This window comes from Schistocerca cancellata, chromosome 8 (genome assembly GCF_023864275.1).
Source record: "Schistocerca cancellata isolate TAMUIC-IGC-003103 chromosome 8, iqSchCanc2.1, whole genome shotgun sequence".
Classification (NCBI taxonomy): Eukaryota; Metazoa; Arthropoda; class Insecta; order Orthoptera; family Acrididae; genus Schistocerca; species Schistocerca cancellata.
Window position 1 is genome coordinate 253509605 of NC_064633.1, and position 22228 is coordinate 253531832.

The following is a 22228-nucleotide window of genomic DNA, read 5'->3' on the forward strand; positions in this document are numbered from 1 at the left end:
CATGGAGAAGAAATAAAATCTTTGAGGTTCGCCGATGACATTGTAATTCTGTCAGAGACAGCAAAGGGCCTGGAAGAGCAGCTGTTTCGTTTTACAGTGTATCTTTTAACCCGAAAGAAAATCTTTCTGCTTGTTACTGGACTTGGGAGCATTCGTACCTGTTCATTGTGATTCTCTGTTTAAAATACAACTTTCATTTTGATGTAGAACACATTTCTGTATTTTTTGCAGTAATTCGTAGTTTTTGTACGTGGCTTGAATTTAACTTTTTAATTAAAGTGTCAAAGGTTTCCAATAGCATCTTCAGGAGGCGTGATTGTCCCTTGGAACTAGTTCAGAAGTCTAAGAGAGATTGTGTCAGACTCTTATGCATATTACTTCAGATGGTATCAAACATTATTAACAGCGATCAAATCATATGAAACCTAATGTCGGCACAAAGATACGTTTCCTGAGCTTCGTTGTACACAGTAATTAACGTCTCTTTTCTCACTTTCTAATAATTAACTCTTTTAAATTATGAAGTTACAGGGCTTCCTTACACGGTTGGTTCTTCACATCCCTTCCTATTACGGCTATAGTTTGAACAGCACCTGTTTTCTTTTTAGTGTCTGAAGAAATAACAGAAAAAACCAGCACCCAGACTCACTGCAAACACCTGAAGTGTGGGCAAGGGAGAGTTCACTGTTTGTTTCAGAGGTGGAAGAGGAAATTCCCGTTTTACTGTTTCATGTCCCACGTTACATGCCCTTTCCGCAGATGAATACACATATTTGTACTTTAGAGTAGCCGAAGCGTTAGCAAGCTCAATGCTTCTCGAATATAAAGTAAGCTCCAGTGCGGCCATGTTTATTTTTGTAGCTACTGCGTGGACTTGAATACAATCCCAAGTCAATACTCGCGCTCACAAACCTATCTGCCTTCAGACGCACTCCGCCACGGAGCCTGGCATCGAAATTCACTGAGTAAACAAGGCGTGTTATGTGCAGCTCCAAATGTTACGGCGCATTTCGCTGGTAAATGTTATCGCCGAGCACGTCTATCGCGGACCCCAGTGTGGTAAGAGAACTACTCCCAACGCAAATGCAGTAAAGGAAACCCGTGAGAAGTAGTTACTGTAGTGTTGCTACCGAATGCCAATACCTCGTTTATTTCTTTAGGCTGAGTGACAATTATTCAGCTATATGAAAAACAACGTGAATTACTTACAAATTACGGCCTGCACACACACACACACACACACACACACACACACACACACACACTGTTCAACACGCAGACGTCACTGAAGATAAATAAAACGTTCTCGGTTTTCAGGTCGCGTCAATTCGAATAAAATCCTCGAGCCTTCGATGACCATCTCCGCCATCGTCGTCAGGAGTTCACTAACTGCCGGGGCTGCTACAGTTTCTCGCTTATATGGGCCTGATGACATCATCAGCAACCAGTCAGATAGACCCAATGTGGCGCGCACGCCTAACTTTTTATTCGTGTATGCCGTTGCGAAAGACTCAGACGACACGTCACTACAGATATACAGATTATGGTTTCACGATCGCGAAATGCGGGTTCTCAGTCCCCCAAATGAGCTAATTTTTACTTATTGACGAACCCATCAAAATGAAACAACAATACGCATGCTGATTACGATTATGTTTCGCGACCAACAGTGCCGTTTGAACGTCATATCGCAAAACGTAAGGAAGTTATTACGATTTCATTTCTTGTAGTTCCATAACTGTCATCCTGCATAGTCAGTTACAAAGAAAGATGGTAAGCATATACACTGACGAACCTCTCTTTCTTGTCGCAACTTCACATGCGTTCGCTTCTGCTGATTGAGATGTGACGTATTATTAAGAACATCAATCAAAAAATGTTTCGTTTCTTTCTCTGTCAGAATCTGTGAGGGCACATTGGGGCATATTGCCTATAGGGCTTGACAGCTACGAGAGACTTACTTTCGGAAGGGCACAGAAGCAGTAGGATCCTGCTCCTTGGGGTCCACAGAGGCATCGGTTTGCCTGTGGTGTCGGTCGGTGGAGTCCAACGCTGAAAAACGGTTGGTGGTGCGCACTGGTGACACGGAGGCCGGCCGGCCTAAGGTATCACGTGGCAACACCGTCGAAGAGGATCGTCGAGTCGGTGAAGGAGGAGATCTTTTGCCTTTGGTGGACTTTTTCGAGCCTTTTCGGCTATCTGAGGGAGACTCGGGTGTTGTTTGGCTGGAGGGACGTAGGAAGTCTTCATGGGAGTGCTCCTTCTGTCCTTTACGGTCGACTGGTTGTGCAACTGGTAGCTTCGTCCCTTGAGGCGGGTGTTTGATGGCTTGTTGCACAGCTGGACAGGGGGATTGGGATGCTACCTTGACACATGGCGATTTCACAACCTTAGAGCTGAATTTGAGACAACATGTCTGCGTGGCCATGTCCTTCATGGAACGAGGGGTAACAAGAACGGAACTATAGGTGCCAGACGTGAGGACGAGAGGAGAATGGAAACAAAGAAAGGAACAGGGAACGAAACACCGTGGTGAGACTGTTTTTACGCTAGCGACAGACAATCCAGAACATTCCCAGTAACACCCCAGACATATTACCCAAGGGAGGGGAAAAAGAATAGCAAGAGAATAGACAGGCAGCACGGAAGGGAAAGATGCTGCGAAGGCTGGGGCCCCGTGATAGCCAAGCAGGAACCCACCAGAGCGGCCACCCCCTGCGGGTACCTGCGATATATCTTAGATAACCTGGACACAATTTTGAAGAGACAAATCAAATATGAAGGCTTTAAACTCACAAAGAAAGCTGATAAAATAAATAAAAAGGTCGATGTGGAAAGAGACGGATAGTTACAAGTAATTTTGTATAGCGACCGAAAATGTCGGCCCAACATTATTTACGTAGAAATTAAATAACGACCGACAAAGAAGTTTCTACCAGGAATAACTGTTTGATAAGAACAGTCTAAATGGCCATAACATATTATTAATGATCGGTAGCGCCCTAGTGTAGAAGTCATCTTCAGAAAATGAGCTTCTAATGGCTGCTGCTAGTAGCCGCTCGGAAGTCTCATTGAATCTCACTGATGTAATCATCTATGATCAGTCTGCCCAGACTCTAATTTACGCTGAGGCTTCCTTTTGTGCACTGGACACTCATCGTCAGCAGGTAATGAGGAGTATGTTTCTTGACATGAGAGCGATTGTGCTAAGGGTAGCAAATGTGAATTACCTGCAGTTGTCAGGAACATGTATTTCAAAACTAACTGTCATTTACAGGTGGAAGCTCTTCGAATTTGTCGTTTCTGTAGAATATAGTCACAATATTACTCTCGAATGGGACTTCAATCAGGTAACATTAGCAGTCAGAGACGGTAGGAGGTCGCAGCTCCAGACTATGAAGACTATTTTAACATGCACAGGTAGAAACGTTCCTTTGAGTGGATTTTTGCTGTTAAAGATGTTGATATGCGCCATCTGAAATGAGACGAATTCCAGTCGTCAGTCGAGATATTCGGTTAAACTGTGATGCTTCTGTCTACTGCAAGCTCAGAAGCGGAATCTACGTGCAAGAGACGATCATAAGAAATCAGGATCACGGTTACGAAGGTATGTTCTCAAGAGCAACCGAAACGGTCCAAAAAGGGAAGCTTAGCGCCATCGACAAAGAATCGTGGTCGTTATTATCACAGTCAACGCTGGAGAGAAAGCTGATATCGACCTGCCAATAGCAGCTAGCCTGACGAAGGAACAGAGTCGTTGTACGTTAGCTGTCCTGCGGTAATTTCCGGATGGTTTCAATTACTGGGTGGAAGAACAGGCAGTCAAAGCTGTGAACGGTAAAGCACCGTACCAACAGCGAGGATCAGCCACCGATCAGTATGCGCCGGTGCAGGATGTCGCCAGCCGAACGACACTAAATCTGGGAGTAAGTGGAGGAAATGCTGCAAGACGACATCATTGAACCTTGAAAGTGCCTTTTATCCTTTCCTGCGGTATTTGTGAAGAAGGAAGCTGGCACATGGCGTGTCTGCACCAACTACTGACTACTAAAGAAAATCAGGAGAAAAATTGTCTGCCCATTACCGCATATTGATGACGCCCTTGGCTGCTTGAAAAGAGAAAAGTAATCCACAGTTATCGGCATGCAGCGAGGAACAGACTAGGGTTGAAGGGAAAGACTGACTTTACATCACAGGACGGCCTCTATGATTTTAAAATTGCTCCGTTTGGACCTTGTTTAATGGGCCACCTTCTTCGACAGCTTAGATGGACGACTTGTCTTTATCATCGGGATTACTCTGTCGTTGTCATCAGGATTACTCTGTCGTTTTTTTCGGAAGCATTTGACCACATCATCAGGCAGTTACCGTGCTGAACTGTGTTAGGACTGCAGTTCAGCTTCCGTGTAAAGTCTCTCGGAATTTAAGGAAATGTGCCCCTAAGGACTCTATCTCCTCCATCTCACGGAGTATCCCAGTGAATGTAGATCAAAAATGTCGATTAGAGGAAAAATTTTGTAGTCAAAAATTTTTCACAGTGTAAGAAGCAGTATCATAATGAACAGAAAAAATCCTGACCGATGAGGGCATTCAGAGATCACTTTTTAATTTTTTCTCTAATAACTCGGAAACCGCTCCTTCTAGCGAAAGAGTTTACACCGCACTAAATTTCCGAAACCAAAGATCGCTTTCTTCTTTTTCTCCTGGGGTAATACCTTCCGGACCTAGCGGATTGGCGGCACCTCCCGCAGGAGGGTATGTGTTGTTCTTAACATAAGTTAGTTTAAGTCAGTTTAAGTAGTGTGTAAGTCTAGGGACCGATGACCTCAGTAGTTTGGTCCGTTAGGTGTTCACACACATTTGAACATTTTTAGAATAGTATCCGCATTGCAGCAGATGGATAAATCGTAGAGGTTTAACCGTATAACATTAATCTATGTTCTTGAATGAAGCAGGTTAAGACAAAAAATCTAAATGTCTGTACCATACGAAAGTGCAGTAGAGCCGTTTTAAACGATAAACTGTTTCCTTGGGATGTGATAGGTTGCGGTGGAGGGAGAGGAGGTGAGGGGGGAGTGAGTTGGAGCGTAGATGGAGGTTAGGAGAGCGTGAGAGAAGGCAGGTCCCTGAAGGTCGGCAAGCACCTCCCTCATTTGAGGGTCTGCGACAGAAGAAGCAACTACACGAAGTTTCACGGCTCGACGATCCTTTCGCAGCGCCCCTTAGAAATCACAGGGGCTGCGGAGCGCAGACATGCCTGGAAGATGTTTATTTTGTGCAAAAGGCGTTAACACTACACAGAATATAAATACTAGTTACTAATAACAATACATACACGAACAGAATCAACAATGTATTCGAAAAACCTCTTGCACTGCTAGGCGGTAAATTGATTCTAAGTCATCCTGCGCTACAGTCATGAGTTTCTTCTGAGAAAGACCTATTCGCTTACACCCAGCATTGCTAGCTCTTCACTCTATACACAGAGTAATCGACTTTGCCCTTCCCAGCAGTTAAACTTCTCTTCTCGTATGTGAATACAGATTGCGGTGCTTAAATCCGGACATATTTCAATTTGAATTTCCCGCTGTATCGTAATTCCACTGGAAAAGGAAGAAGACGATGTAAATATTCCAGAATTCGAAACCAGAACAGTTGTTAGGATGAGTGACTTGAAAGTAAACATCTTAGGTGTTGCGAAACAAATCAAATAACTTAAGAAAGGCAAGTCTTCAGTCCTAATGGTTTACCAATCAGGTTCCTTTCAAAATATGCAGACACAATAGCTCCTTTCTAAGCAATCATATATAACCACTCACTTGACGAAAGGTCTGTTCCTAAAGACTGGAAAGTAACAGGTCACACCAATATTCAAGAAGGGAAATAGGAGTAATCCATTGAATTACAGACCCATATCACTGATCTCAATTTGCAGTAGGATTTTGAAGCATATACTGTACTCGAACATTATGAATCACCTTGAAGAAAATGAGTTATTGATACATAACCAACACGGATTCAGAAAATATTGTTCTTTGCAACGTAGCTTACTCTTTATTCCCATGAAGTAATGAGTGCTGTCGACAAGGGGTACATCGACTCCATATTCCTAGATCCCAGAAGGCTTTTGATACCGTTCCTCACAAGCGACTGTTAAATTGCGTGCATTTGGAGTATCGTCTCAGTTGTGTGACTGGATTCGTGATTTCCTCAGAGAATTCACAGTTCGTTGTGATAGACGATAAATCATCGAGTAGATCAGAAGTGATACCTGGCGTTCCGCAAGGTAGTGTCATAGGTCCTCTGCTGTACATAAATGATTTTGGGTGATAATCTGAGTAGCCCCCTTAGATTGTTTGCAGATGACGCTGTAAATTACCGTCCAGCAAATCATCAGACGATCAACTCCAATTACAAAATGATATAGAGAGAAATTCTGTATGGTGTGAAAAGTGGCAATTGGCACTAAACAAAGAAAAGTGCAAGGTCATCCACATGGGTACTGAAAGAAAGCCGATAAATTTTGGGTTTACGATAGATCTAAGGGTTGTCAACTCTACTAAATACCTAGGAAATATAATTACGAGCATCTTAAATTGGAAAGACACGTAGAAAATATTGTGGGGAAGGCGAATCCGAGACTGCGTATTGTTAGCAGAACACTTAGAAGATGCGACAAACCCACTAAAGAGACAGCCTGAATTACACTTGTCCGTCCTCTCCTGGAATATTGCTGCGCGGTGTGGGATCCTTACCAGGTAGAATTGACGGGGGACATCGAAAAAGTGAAAAGAATGGCAGCTCGTTTCATGTTATAGCGCAATAGGGGTGAAAGTGTCACTGATATGATACGCGAGTTGGGGAGGCAGTCACTGAAACAAAGGCGGTTTTCTTTGCAGCGAGATCAATTTACGAAATTTCAATCACCAACTTTCCCTTCCGAATGCGAAAATATTTTATGGACACCCACCTACGTTGGGGGAAATGATCATCATAATAGAATAAGAGCAATCAGAGCTCGAACGGAAAGATATAGGTGTTCCTTTTTCCAACGCGCCATTAGAGAGTGGAACTGAGTAACAGAGTGGAATGATAGTAGTATGAAAATGGTTCGATGAACGCTCTGCCAGGAACTTAAGTGTGAATTGCAGAGTAACCATGTAGATGTAGAGGTCGCGATTGGCGTTCTTTGAAGTCTCTAATGAAGTCAGAACTTCAAAATGGTCGAGATCTTAGGGGCAAGTATGGAGCACAACCGATGAGCCGCGATTATCGAGTCTTCGCGCTGGGCGTTCGCCCACTGAACTAGTTCATTTCTTCGGTTACCCGAGACCAACCGCTTACGATATTGTGGCTATGTGTAATTTTTCGAAGAAGTCTGGGGAAGTTTCCACTAACCCATCGAGGAAACTTCGTTCCAGGAAACGCATCTCACGAACTCAGGCAGTCATCGAAAAGACTCGCGTGCTGATTTCGAAGGAACCGGGTCAATCATTGAACAAATTGGCGCCAGTATTGAATGTCAGTGAGCGAACACTGTCAAGGATGGCAGAGGAGGACCTTACCCAAGTGATTTAGGAGAAAACTGACTTTCGGAAAAAGTTGACTTCTTCTGGTCATAGAAGTTCTGGCCCCCGAATAGCCAGGATTTGAACCTCCTCGATTACTATGTTTGGAGCGTAGCCGGAAGAGTTACCAGTAAGAAAAAATGGTTCAAATGGCTCTGAGCACTATAGAAATTAATTTCTGACGTCATCAGTCCCCTAGAACTTAGAACAACTTAAATCTAACTAACCTAAGGACATCACACACATCCATACCCGCGGCAGGATTCGAACCTGCGACCGTAGCGGTCGCGCGGTTCCACACTGTAGCGCATAGAACCGCTCGGCCACTCCGGCCGGCTACCAGTAAGACCAGGCACTCCAATGTCGCATCGCTGTGCAATCCCATAGAAGCAGCATCCGCGAATAAGGACAACGCTGTTTTAAAGACAGCGTGCGACCACTTCAGGACAAGGATGGAGGCGACCATTGTGGCTGAAGCAGGTTACATCGGCTAATGTTACTCTTGAAAGGTACCACTTCTTTTATGTAAAAGGATTTCATTTTCACTTGTATTTTCCTTTAATAAATTTGCTTTCAAAGAATGTTTCATTTGTCAGGATTTAAAGGCCGCAACCTGAACACATTATAACTTTACAATGTTCTTGTATATACAGTGGAACTACTTTAAGAGAGTTCCAATAAGGGATGTCTGAAAGGTGTTTGATTCGTGAGTGTGATGTTGTCGGTGATCTATTTAACGTTGGTGCGAAAGGAATATGTGGGTTGGGAAATACCAGTGGTGTGGAAAACGCTGAAAATTCCAGGAAGGTTGAAACAAAAGTATTAAAAAAACTCCAACTACTTCCCTGTACTGGGACCATCCTCATTCTCCACATATATCGGATGTGAGATTACTTCCGCCATTTAGAAAAAATGGCAAAGAAGACTTCTTAAGATGTTCATAACAACTGCCAAGCACATAAAGATATTATCAGACATCCTCACAAACCTCTCGTCACCAGCAGAGAAGGTTCACTGGTTGATGTTTCTCGACTATACAAGGCGGCTGAGTAACACCAAAATCTGAATTAACTCCACTACACAGCAGCCTTAGAAACCATCTCTGAAGCCAAAACCAGACCGCCCACACTATTATACCGTTTATTTACAGGTACATTACTTTTATGCAATTTTTTGTTTCTATATAATGCTTTTTACAACACCACTCCTCGTTACTTACAGGGTTTTAGTTACTTACTTACAGAAAACACTATGGCTCAGCAAACCCTTACTGCTGACCGAGTGGGGATGGTGAAGAGGAGAAGATGGTGAGTGACTAACTAAGAACCACTAGCACCTGAAGATGCAGTGCACAACATCTATTGCTGTTGTTCTCCTAGTTGAGGGAAGACGATGTGGGTGCTTGAAAGTCGGGGTTCCATTCATCACGACGTGCGGCACATGCTGTCAGGTCCACGTGCGAATACTGCACCGTTACTTGATCTGCAAGACAGCGACGATGATGACTGAGACGGGAAAGTGATCACTATAGAGTCGGACAGAGTATTTCTACAGTGGTCTACAAGGTTCGTCTCCAAGCTGTAAGGTGGGTGGAGTCCCCGTGTCTACAATGAGACGACATCCCACAGCCAGAGATGAGGAATGGTGATGATGATGATGATGATGAGCGTTTGGCGTCATTGGCCGGGAGGCCCCTCGCGGGGCAGGTCCGGCCGCCTTGGCGCAGGTCTTATTACATTCGGCGCCACATTGGGCGACCTGCACGCCGGATGGGGATGAAATGATGATGAACACAACACCCAGTCCCTGAGCGGAGAAAATCTCCGACCCAGCCGGGAATCGAACCCGGGCCCGGAGGACAGCAATCCGTCACGCTGACCACTCAGCTACTGGGGCGGACAGGAATGGTGATTTTGGTTCTCTCTAATTTTAGGAGTGCACCAAGTGGTTTGCTTTTGTAGCCCAAATGTCATTAGACAGCTGACAGACGTTGTCAGAATAAATTATCGGACTGTTGGTGCCGAACAGCAAGTCTCCTTGTGCCTACTGGGACGGCTAAATAGTATCACTGAATTCCTGATACGGCCGGCCGGGGTGGCCGAGCGGTTATAGGCGCTACAGCCTGGAACCGCGCGACCGCTACGGTCGCAGGTTTGAATCCTGCCTCAGGCATGGGTGTGTGTGATGTCCTTAGGTTAGTTAGGTTTAAGTAGTTCTAAGTTTTAGGGGACTGTTGACCTCAGATGATATGTCCCATAGTGCTCAGAGCCATTTGAACCATTTTTTCAGCAGCTGTACGACTTCATTATGGCGCTTGTCAGGGAAAGCGGCGGGACAGCCCTGCTGATGTGTGTGGCGTGCGAGACCAGCTGAACACCTAGGGCAGAGCTGGGAGTGCGACCGTGCAAGCAAAGTGAGAGGGAAGCAAAACAGGACGGAGCTGGCCAGACACCTAGGAAGCCATTCTGTAGTTGACAGGTGATACAAAGAGTGTGCTGTCCGATCAGTGGAAGTACAGCGCGATCGATACTTTTTTCTATAGAGCTGTCTGTTGCTGCACCGCCATAACTGGGGCAGCGTCTTGCGCTGTGTGAGTACTTATCGTATAACTTTTCTCGCATTTCTGGTGCGAGTTGTTATCAACTCATCAACGCAGTCGCTTACACATCTGACATCATGTTGATAGGGAATAGTAGACAGTGTTGGGTGTATATAGGTTCTTAGTCTCTACAAAGGTTATTCGTTATTGCGTAGGTATCGAGCATTTTTGTACCAGAGTACCGTTGATTATGAGTTCTTGTATTACATTCATTTCGGGCCGTTGTGTAGTAGTACTCATTGAACCACTGAGTTAATTTATTGTCCCTTCTACTAGGTTACAAACTCGTCTCTGTACGGGAAACCCTTGGAATATTTTGGTGCCTTCGATGTAGTGTGGTTGAAATTACGACCCTGGTTCCTTTTGCAATGAGTGTCTTATGAACCCTGTGTATTCCTGGCAACGTTGTGTTCCGTAACTCTAGCTGTAAGTGCAAGGATATAAAATATTTTCGAGAAGTTATTTAGAAACGTTGTGCCACCTCGTAATTTAGAATTTTGGTAAAATTTGTTGTTATATTTTTTATTTTTTGTTACTGTGTTATTTGGTACAGACTGTTGTGACGAGTGTGTTTAGAGCCAACTTCCATTTATATGTTCTCTCTCTTTCAGTAAGATTGTATATAAAACTCCAAACCATGTTCAGTGTATACGTTTTTGCTACTGGTATGATTCCTAAATTGTTCTCACTTCATGAGATGCCTCAGTGTAACTCTGTGTGTTATTTATTTGGGATACTATAGTTAACAGCTTTGTAATTTCTTCCTTGGTTTTGAATGTTAATTAATTATAATGCTTCTTCTATTCTACCACGTTCGTGAGTGCATTAGTCAATTACTGGATATTTCCTGTTTCTCAAGCGATTGTTGTAGGGTTTTAACACATTCCTCTTACACGTTTTCTGAGATTGTTTGCAAAGTAAAATCTCTGCCTTGTTGTTAAGTTAAAGTTTTAAATCTATGATCACTCGACGATTACTTCACCCCTACCACTTCCTTTTACACCACAGCAAAAATGTAGAATACAATCAGTGAAGGACATAAAGTGTGGAAAATTCTTTATGTCCATACATATATCAAAGCTGATTTGTGTATGTTTCCTGTGTGACTCTCCTTTGGGTCATCAGGCGCATTTTCTCTGGTATTTCAGCAGACATTTGAAACGTCGTTCTTGCAGTTTGAGGCCGGACTCAACCCAACAAAAATACTGCTCATTACGTCTCCAGCCGGCCGGAGTGGCCGAGCGGTTCTAGGCTCTACAGTCTGGAACCGCGCGACCGCTACAGTCGCAGGTTAGAATCCTGCCTCGGGCTTGGATGTGTGTGACGTCCTTAGGTTAGTTAGGTTTAAGTAGTTCTAAGTTCTAGGGGACTGATGACCTCAGAAGTTAAGTCCCATAGTGCTCAGTTTTTGCGGCGACCAGTTCACACGGAAAGCATCGATTTGTTTTCCGTTACAAACAAAATCATATTTAAAACGAATTTTACTTTCCCATACGACAGAGTGGTCCAGATATTCATTTCATCCACAACTGGGAAAGAAAAACACGAAAAATAACACAGCTTCGACTGTGAAGCGCTTCTGCACGTCGGTAGTAGTCAGAGCGGGCCAGGGTGGCGGTGGCGCTCATGGAGTACTGGTTTATCTCCGTGTTTTACCGTTCCTGTTAATACATGTCGATAAAACGAATGTGGTAGTAAACTGATCTGGGAATACTCTGTCGAACTGGAAAGTAAAATACCTATTTAAAAATCACTTTATTTTTGTAATTAGAAACAGACAGCCGTTTGTTGGCGACGTTGGGCGTCCCGTATAAGACATGAGGGGTATTAGTTGTTTGGGCTGAGTCCAGCTACAAATACCTAAAACGGAACTGCAGATATCTGCTGAAACGTCAGAGAAAACGAGAATGACTACTCTTAGATGACATACCCTTACATGTATGTGTGTATGTATGTATGTTTGTTCGATGTCTCCAGCTAAACCACTAGACTGATATCAATCAAACTTTGTAAACATATCACAGACTGAATCGCTGTGGGGGTAAGAACCACCTACTGACGAGGGAGGGGTGGGGGGGTGGGGGGGTGGGGGAGGTGAAAAAGCAGCAAAGTTCATTAAAGTTCATGAAGTGCAAATACCTATGATTCATTCTTCCAGTATTTGCAAATGAGAGCACTTATTGACTTGGAACTAAGATACATATAGTTTCAAACCTAAACGAAACTTTATATTGCTAACATACTCCACTAAATGATGAAAGGAAAAATGTATGTCATTTACTGCTCTTTCGCTGTTCATACAGTGAGACTGCTGCATGAAGCAGACGTTTTAGTTTATTATTTCATACTGCTGTGTTCAAGACACATTCTGCAGACAGTATTCACATATGTCATTGACGTAACAGCAAGATCGTACATTATGGTGGGCAGGGAGTGCCCGTAGAAGAGTGCCCTGGAGGTGAAGCTCAGCAGACCTACACGTCTGGGTCAGTCAGATCCCGCGAGACCACTACTAATGTCAGGTGGAAACGTAATTCAGTTGATATGACACCCTGATATGACCCCCGTGAGGGGCTTCTATACATGATGCCACAGAATGTACCTACAAAAGTACATCTGATACAAAAAAGTGGTGCTTCATGAGGGAATTATGTGAATGGGACGAACGTGATAGATGTGTGTACATGTAGAGACAGATGATTACAATAGCAGACAAATTGAATGATGTATTCAAGAGAAAGAGCTTCACAAATTGAGAATATCATTAATGTGTTGGTCCACTTCTGGCCCTTATGAAAACTGATATTCTGCTTGGGATTGATGGACTCTAGTTCTTCGATTCTTCCAGAGGGATACCACGCCCAATTCTGCCCAGCTGACATAGTAAGTCGTAAAAATTGTGATATGGTTCATGGGCCCTGCCCATAATGTTCTAATAATTTTCAACTGGGCAGAGGTCCAGCAACCTTAGTGGCGTTCAGCAAGTATGAAGACAAGCAGCAGGATCTCTTCCTGTGTGAGAGTATGCATTGTCTTACTGAAAAGTAAGCCAAAGGTGGCTTACCATGAAGGGCAACAAATAGGGCGTTGAATACCGTCATGATAGATGAGTCCTGCTTTCATCTGAGACCTGATGACCAACTAAAAAGCATTTGGAGACGTCCTGAATTGCAGTGGGATACCCACCTCACTGATGCCCACCATACGGCCCAACAGCCGGGCGTGATAGTCTGGGTTGCCATTTCATTTCATAGTAGAACCCGTTTGGTTGTCATCCGCGGTGCCTTTAGCATAGTGGTACGTCGACGATCGTGATGCCTCGTTCTGTTGCTCTCCATGGCAAGCCAACTTTGGCTTACATCTCAGCAAGATATGGCCCGACCGCACGCGGCGAGAGTTTCTACTGCTTGTCTTCGTGCTTTGAATCCCCCGCTTTTGCCATAGAGGTCGCCGAATCTCTCTCTTATTGAGAATATTTGGAGCAAGGTGGGCAGGGCCATCCAACCAGTTCGGGATTTTGACAATCTAGCACGCCAATTGGACAGAATTTGGCACGATATTGCTGAGGGCATCCTAGTACACATACCCTGGGTCCAATCGGCCCGGAGAGAATTTTAACTTTTAAATTGTGTATGACATACTTAAAATTGTACCCCCAGTCATCAGGTGTGCTCTCTTGCAGTATTCAATAACACTTGAAAGCGATGTTAGAAGTCTGTACCATTAGTCGTAAGCGTCACTTATATTTTCTTTTTATGTCACACATTTACATAACATGGGTCTGGTGGACCCTGTGTTTATGTTGTAGTGTCATTAATTTAGACTGGGTTGTAAACAATTACATTTTCTTGGAATTCAGAGTAACGCAGTCTGAATTCCCAGCTTACTGCTTATCGTGATTGCAGGAAATAAGGTGTTGCAACTTACAAATCTGTTCAGCTGTCAGATGGGTATTACTGTGACGTGTAAGAGAGCGAAGCATTTTAGAGGATGGTTATGAGTGTCTCAAACAGTATAGAATTGTTGCAGGAGTTTCTCACACAGCAGCATTGTGTTTGGCATTCGATACTCATTCGCATGAACGTAAGGGTCGCATGTATCACTAAACAATAACATTAACAGTAGTTATATTCTTGAAGTACTCAGGTTGTTTCTTCCTGTTATTCTTTTCCAGGCAAAATGTCGCAGTTAACGCCTAAAAGAAGGAGCAGGACACAAGAAGTGTGTAGGAATAACATTGAAATATTTTAAATGTATGTGAAATAAGCAAGGGGTCACAAGCACTATCAAAACTGCTGAAACGACTTCAGTCAGATTTAGTTATCGATCAGGAAATAAATGCTGCGAGGGTATGGATAACGAGCCTGCTGTTGGTGATCGGATAAAGTGTAGAGAGAAGCGCTAAGGGGGAGATGGACAGATGGACAAGAGGAAGGAGTAGTTGGACACAGATAGGGAGAGAAGGAAAGGGACACAGAGAGGTTGAGGATGAAAGGGACAGAAGGAGGAGACGGCGGACAGAGAAAGAAAAGAGGAGAAGATGGGCAGAGACGGGGGGCAGGAGATGGGCAGAGGGTGACGATGGAGAAGGGGGACGGAGAGAAAGGATGCAGGAAATGGACAGAGAGGGGAGGAGGAGGATATGAACGATGAGAGGGGGAAGAAGGAGGCAAACTAACGTAATCTCTGTGTTCTCAGTTAGTACGATAATAGATGTGCCTTGTCAGTAGCGTTGCCAGCTGTCTTACTACTCTCCCTATCCATCTTGTTTCATCTCAGTTTGTCGTGCGGAGACTTCCGTTATTTGAAATTGTTGCTCCTTAATGAATTACTATTGTATAGATAAGTCTGTGGCCGCTATTCGTGGGTATCTTTCTCATAAGCAATAAAATTACAGTTAATACTTCGAGTTTTCTGTGAAGTCCTTACTCTCCTCTAACGACTGCTGCAACACTAATAATAGCAACTAAGAAAGTGAAAGTCAGTCGGAATATATTTTGAAAATATGCCCTTTTCAAAAGTTAGAACAACACTACTTTTCAGGATACAGAAAACATAATCTTCCAAGTATTAAAGGAATGTAAATTTGTATCCCGCGTGGTTAATAATCGTTTGAACACAAACAAGTGAAAGCTGACCACAAAGTCTCGCTGCACATCAAACGTAATAAACGACAGGTTCACGGAATATGATTTCGGTATTTCAAGAGAGCCCCCGAATGGATATGTACCGCCTGACAGGACGGCGAAAACACTGAATTTTTTCGTTGATAATCTGAAAACCTGCCGAGCGGAAATTTGTTTTGGACTTTTTCGCCAACCACAGCGCCCTGCCCTGCAGTTGACGTTCCGTGTTCCGGTGGCGACCACGTAGTTGTATCTCGCGTCCGGCCGCAAACCTGCAGTCAGAACGCTGAATCCTATGAATAATAAACACCATATCCTACACGGAACTCCACTTCCGCAGGAAACACGACACTTGAAGTTTACAAAAGACAGTACTAGTAACTATTACATTATAGAGCAAATTTAATTTTACTTGTTATTTCTGCACTGTCTTCTGATAGTTGTTACACACATTTTCTGATAAAAAGGGGGAAGCATCCTAAAGAAACGTTCTGATTTTAATAACTTCGTACACTTACTCACCATCGGCCTGATTGTAAGTGATAAGAGTTTCAATTCTCTGTGACAGGTAGGTGATGATGATGATGATGGTATGGGCATACAGCAACAGTGTCTTTAGCAACAGCGTCTCAAACAGTATAGAATTGTTGCAGGAGTTTCTCACACAACAGCACTGTGTTTGACATTCGACACTTTGTAAGTCGAGTGTGCGTAAAGGAAGCAAAATTATTAAAACTGGAACTGTAAATATAAACATAAAGAACCTTTTAAAAACAAGCGCACAAATACCCCCCACCCCCCACCCCACACACACACACACAGAGCTGCTAGAGTCACATTGTCAGATCTAGAACTTACATTTAAAAGGGAAAAGAATCAGTAGAAAAAATTAAAATTATATATCTTCTGGTTCATTGATGTAATAAAATCTCCAGCGTATAAAATCAAGTTGGAAACTGGGTACTAAAAAAAAATTGAAATATGGCCACACGCGTCCCGCTATCAGCTAAAACAGAGAACACATACCCACCTAAATTTGTTCTAGCTCATTTATCGTCACAAAAATGCACTCAAAATGTGGTCTACAGCAACTTGCAAGCCACAGAATGAGGGACCTCTCGCCGGAGAAGAACGCTATGTGTTAGGGGATAGTGTCCAAATCTAAGACAAAATATGGCCAGTTTAGCCCACCAGTCTGAGCAGCATTAGGTACATCGTGACTGGATAGTTGGCTGCACCAACAGCAGCTTACACCGTGGTGACGAAAGTCATGGGACACCTCTTAACATCGTGTCGGACCTCCTACTGCCCAATGTGGTGCAGCAGCTAGACGTGCGAAAGTGTTGCCCGTGTAGCATTTCGTGCACGAATTGACCTCCCGATTACGTCCCACAAATGTTCGGCAGGATTCTTGTCGAGCGATCATATCATACCCTTGAACTGTCCAAAATGTTATTTAAATTAAATACGAACAGTTTTGCATGGTGACATGACACATTTTATCCGCAAAAATTCCATAGCTTTTGGGAATATGAAGTCCATGAATGGCTGCAAATGGTTTCCAAGTAGCGAACATAACCCACTTCAATCAGTGACTAGTTCAGTTAGACCAGAGGACCCCGTCGATTCCATTTAAAGAGTCCCACAACACTATGAAGCCACCACCAGCATACACAGTTCCTTTTTGACAACTAGGGTCCATGGTTTTGTAGGGTCTACGACATGCTCGAACCCTACTATCAGCTCTTAATGGAAAACGAGACTCATCTGACCAAGCCACGGTTTTCCAGTTGCCTAGGGACCAACCGATGTTCAGAAGCCTAGGGGAGCACTGCCGGTGATCTCGTACTGTTAGCAAAGGCACTCGCGTCTGTCGTCTCCTGCTATAGCCCATTTACGCTAGATTTCGCGGCATTCTCCTACCGAATACGTTCATTGTGCGTTCCGCATTGATTTCTGTGGTTATTTCACCCAGTGTTGCTTGTCTGTTAGCACTGACAACTCTACGCAAATCCCACTGCTCACGGTTATTAAGTGAAGGGTATCGCAGACTGAGTTGTCCGTGGTGAGAGGTAAAACCTGACATTTGATATTCTCGGCACGCTATTGACAGTTTAGATATCGGAATACTGTATTTCATAACGGTATCAGAAATGTCCCATGCGTCTAGCTCCAACTACATTACCGCGTTCAGAGTCTGTTCATTCCCGTCGTGCGACCATAACAGCGTCGGAAACCTTTTCACATGACTCACTTGCGTGTGAGTGACAGCTACGACAATGCGCTGCCATTGTATGTCTTGTATATGCGTTACAGCTGCCATCTCTATACGTGCATACCGCTATCCCATGACTTCCGTTACCTCAGAGTATTGTCAGTCACTGCCAGTCATTTCTCAACCCAACAGTGGTGTGGATGTTCGACGTTATTGTGAAGAGTTAGTGGTGACTTCAATTTAACCTTTATATGTTGGTGAAAGTACGTATGTAAATCCTTAGGTACGCTTAAAACATCCGAAATTGTACTAAATGCAATCTCTGAAAGCTATTTCGTGCAGTTAGTTCATGTGCCCACTCGAATAATAAGCGCTCTGAGAAAACACACTTCACATGTCAGCAACAAATAATCCTGAACAAATAATGAACATCAAAACGGAAACAGGGACTAGATAACACAGCGTTGTCATGGCCAGACTGAAGACCCTAATTCACAAATCCTCCAGAAATAAACGAAAAATATATCTATTCAAAAATGTAGATAAATCTTCACTTGACGCCTTCGTCAGGGAGGGTCTCCACTGTTTCCTAGTTAACAGTGTAAGTATAGACTAGATGTAACTCGAATTCAAAGAAATAGTATCGACAGCAACTGAGAGATTTATACCAAATAAATTAACAAACGACTGAGCTAATTCCCATTGGTACACAAAACTGGTCGGAACACAGTTGCAGAAACAACGATAAAGGCATGCCAAATTTAAACGAACACAAAATCCCCAAGATCGACGATCTTTTACCAAATCTCGGAAGTTACTACGGACTTCAATGAGAGAGCTTACAATAGCTTTCAAGACGAAACTTCGTCTCGAAACCTGGCAGAAATACAAAGAGTTTCAGGTCGTATATGAAGTATGCAAGCGGCAACATACAGTCAATGCCCTCTCTGCAAGATAGCAATGGAAATACTATCGATGACAGTGCTGCTAAAACAGAGTTACTAAACACAGCCTTCCGAAATTCCTTTACCAATGAAGACGATGTAAATATTTTAGAATCCGAATCAAAACAGCTGACAACATGACTCACGTAGAAGTAGATATTATCGGAGTAATTAAGCAACCTAAATGACTTAATAAAAGCAAGTTTTCCGATCCGGACTGTGTACCTATTAGGTTTCTTTCAGAGTGAAATAGTTGCAACGTGAGAATCCTGTACAACCGGTCTTTCGACGAAAGATTCGTAGCTAAAGACCGGAAAGCTGCAGTAGGAGTAATCCTCTAAAATTACAAGCCCATTCCATTAACTTCGATATCCAGCAGGATTTTCAAACATATATTGTATTCGAACATCGTGAATTACCTCCAACAAGAGGACGGTCTACTGACACACAGTTAACATGGGTTTAGAAAACAATGTTCTTGTTAAACACAACTAGCTCTTTACTCACACGAAATGTTGAGCGCTATTGAAAAGGGATTTCCAATTGATTCCATATTTATAGATTTCAAAAGGCTTTTGATACCGTACATCACAAGCGGCTACTAATTAGTTCCCCTAATATTGTCTCAGTTATGCGACTGGATTTGTGATTTTGTGTCAGAGAGATTCGTAATAACTGACGGAAAGGTGTCGAGTGAAACAGAAGAGATTTTTGATGTTCCCCAGGGTAGTGTAATAGGCCGTCTGCTGTTCCCTATCAACTTAAACGATAAGGAGACAGACTGAGCAGCGGTCGTAGGTTGTCTGCAGAGGAGGCTGTCGTTTATCCTCTAATAAGACCACCAGAGCATCAATATAACTTGAAGAAGGATGTAGAAAAGATATCAATTGACCCTAAATATCGAAAAGTGGGAGATCATCCACACAAGTTCGGAAAGGAATACGTTAATCTTAGGTTGCCCGATAAATCAACCAAATATAAAGGTCGTAAATTCAACTTAATACATACGAATGACAAATACGAACAACTTAAATTGGAAAGAACAAATAGAAAATGTTGGGGGGGGGGGGGTGGTTTGGCGAGCCAAAGAATGCGATATATTGGCAGAACACTTAGAAGATGCAACAGATCTACTAAAGAGACCGCTTACACTACGCTTGTCCGTCCTGTTTTGGAGTACTGCTGCGCGGTGTGAGATCTTTATCATATAAGATTAGCTGAGTACATTGAGAAATAGGGGAGAGGCTGACACTGATAAGATACAGGATTTGGGGTGGACGTCATTAATACAAAGGCGTTCCTTGATGCAGAGGGATCTTCTCACGAACACGAAATTATGTAGATGTAGATGACAACATGCAGGGAAGTGGCGTATTTTGTCGTAGTTTGTACTCTGCAGATGTCATCGGCATTTTGATCAGCTGGTTAATTTTCCCAAATTCCCAAGTTAACAGAAATTGGCTCCGAGCACTATGCGAACTAACTTCTGAGGTCATCAGTCGCCTAAAACGTAGAACTATTTAAACCTAACTAACCTGAGGACATCACACTCATCCATGCCCGAGGCAGGATTCAAACCTGCGACCGTAGCGGTCGCTCGGGTCCAGACTGTAGCGCCTAGAACTCCACGGCCACTGCGGCCGGCCAAATTCCCAAGTGCTCTTGTACCCAGTAGAGTGATACCTGTATTTGCTTTCCTGACTGTTGAAGGAAATATAGTTGGTCAGGTATTAGCTACGTCATGTCTTCTACCCGGAACATGTGCTGAAACGATTGTAGTTCACTAAGGAAATCTGAAGAGGCTACGCCATGCGTGCTGTATCTCCCGTTTCCAACAAAACATCGATAACCCATTTTCAATAATGTCTAGCATTATCGCCCATCAACACGAAGTCTAGGTCCACAGCACCTCGCAACAACCGCTCTTCAGGTTCCGCGATCTCGGCACGATACCTGACAGTAGTTAAACCTTGCCATTTCACCCATAAAATTTCGTGAAGAGATGTTCGACTGGTCAACATAATCCCTGCCCACATCATTAGGGATCCTCCTCAATATCGGTCTCTTTCTACAACGTTTGGATCCCAAAATCGTGTTCCATATCCTCTCCAGTTGTGAATCGATCGACAATCATTCTCCAGACCAACCAGCGACTCATCTGTGAAAAGAACATTGGCTAACTGTTTGACCATCAGGGTGGCATTTTGACGACTCTACTCTGGAAGTCGCCTTCTGTGAAGACACGTCAAAGGTACAAATACAGCAGGTCTCCGACAATAACGGCCACTCTACCGAAGCCTTTTGTACACCATTTGATTTAGTGGAATACGTCCAGCGAGGTCAAATGCCAGTACTAAGGCGGTACCGTTGTGTCATCCTCTACTACTGTTCGGACTGTGGCAGCACTCAGACAATAGAGCTACCGTCCCAAACGTAGGATGCCGTCAACACCATAGCACAAACGCCTGCGTTCGGTGTGATGCAGTGCTCGTAAAGCACTATCTGTTGATGAATGACGTCGCACTGTGCACAGTGATGTACTGAGGTTCTGTGCTACTCTGAATGATTATCGTCGGTGACTACGGCAGCAGCCTGGAAAGAGTTTCCACTCTTCCAACGCTTTTGAAAAGGGACACCGGCATCAAGATGTGGAGAGCGATCAGGTACGACTTCTGGTCGTGGCTACCGCGATGGAGGCACCTCTGATGGCACACCCTTACCTCATGACGCTCCTATTTTTCAACAGGACAATGCTCGCCGCACATGGCATATGTTTCCCTTTATTGTCTGAGTGATGCTGAGATACGTAGTCAGGAATATCAGCAGGTTCGTCACTGATGGAACAAGCGTGATGTGAACTCGGACGTCAATTCCGTCTCAGTGCCAGTATCAAGGATATCAATGACCAGTTACTACAGTTTGGGGCAAGCTTGAGAGTAAACTGCAGCGCAGCCACATGGCGTCAAAACGATCAGTGGACTTATATTGAATTTGATCAGTTTTTTTTTTTTTGTAATCACTGAAATAACTTCACGTATCTACTCAATCTGTGACGTTTCACTTCCTTTCCTCTTCCCATTCTATGTGCTTGACATTTTCACGTATATTCATGATCTAAACTAGACGACATTAAGTCACAAATAGTACATGTCGATGCCTGTCAGTTTTAAGCCCTTCAAGGTGATATTAAATCTCACTTCAAAACATTGCCCGAATGAATAGCCACGGATGTTGTAGTGTCAACCTTGTTTCTTTTTTTTTGTGACGTTTAAACCGAAGAGAATTCTGAGTGTTGTAAGAGGTGCACACATATGCTTCACAGATCGTTACTGCTAGGTGTTAGTAACACATAACTACAAAAGACCTGTCTGCCTCTAAAGTCAGTAGTCAGCGTGTTTGGTTACTATGCAAAGGTGCCAGATTAGATTCCCAGTATTGTCAGGAATTTTTCCTTGGAGGTAAGAGTGGAAACGGGTGCACCCAGACGTGTATTTCCAATTGAGAAGGTAACTGAGTGAGAAGTAGCGGCTTCAAGGTCTAGAAAGCCGAGAACGGCCGGGAGAATCGTTTACTAATCCCATTGACCTATGCAGTGCAGCAAAATGACGCCATTGGCGGACTATGACATGGCGGTAGATTGGTCCCAATTGGCCTGGAAGGAGGGAGACACGGAGCTATGCATTTTAGTGAAGCGATACATAGACAAATGTCAAGGGTAAATAATGAAGGGTGGAAAGCATGACAGGAAGAAGGTGCGGACAAAGAGTGGTATCTAA